The sequence below is a fragment of the Macaca nemestrina genome, chromosome 1 (assembly GCF_043159975.1).
Source record: "Macaca nemestrina isolate mMacNem1 chromosome 1, mMacNem.hap1, whole genome shotgun sequence".
NCBI classification, from domain to species: Eukaryota; Metazoa; Chordata; class Mammalia; order Primates; family Cercopithecidae; genus Macaca; species Macaca nemestrina.
In genome coordinates, this window is record NC_092125.1 from 123,795,373 (window position 1) to 123,796,290 (window position 918).

The window sequence follows — 918 nt, forward strand, 5'->3', positions numbered from 1 at the left end:
AGAGCCGCGGCGGCGGCGGCGGCGGCTCATTACCATAGACCTGCTCGCGCCGCTGCCGCCTTAAAGCGGCGACGCCGGCCGTGCCTAAGGAGGTGGGCCCCACCCAGCGCACTCCTCCGCGCCGACGCGCCAGGATTCCCTCCAGCAGGACCTTCCATCCCTATTTCCCCAGGCCGGCCGCCTCAGATGGCCGGTGCGAATTAGCGATCGGAAGCCACCCAGCTGATGATAGTCATGGTGGCAGTACCCTAAGTATGCCTAGAGGTTTCCGAAATATTTTAAGGGCTCTCAGAGGCCAAGTTCCCAGTTCATGCCAGTCCTAAGAGCCCTCATTGCTGTCCCCTCCCATAGGTCCCGGGTCAGACTGAGTTAAAAGGGCCCCGAGCAACACTACAAAGCCACCAAAATCCCAGAGAAGCACCCACAATGAGCTACTGAGCCCACTCCCTCCCTACCGTCCCCCCCACCCCACCCCACCAGCGAGGCTGCGGTCTGACCAGCATGCCCCTTGAGGTCCGGCTGCTGGAAGAATGACCCCAGCCTCATGTTGGACACCACTTAGGCTTTTCCAGAGAGGTAAATTAGAAGGGTGAGAGCGGGTGGAAGCCAGGTGGTGTAAACACACTATCACCAGATTCAGAGGCCGGCTGCGGTGGAGCCTAGCTTAAACACAGGCTTCCTGGATCGGAGACAAGGGGCTTGCACTGCCCCCTGAGGTCCCGTCTAGAGAGTCGGCCTCTCACCCCCTCCTGCCTCCCTGTCCCTGTCCTGCGGCTACCCCCTCCTTCCGCCACAGCTTTGTGACCAGCGAGGAGGCCTACCCGGTACCTGGGCTCCAGACCCTCTTCACGGCAGCTTCACTTGAGAGGGTGTGCGGGATTCCAGGGGACCTTGGAGAGGACCAGACATGAAGCTGGA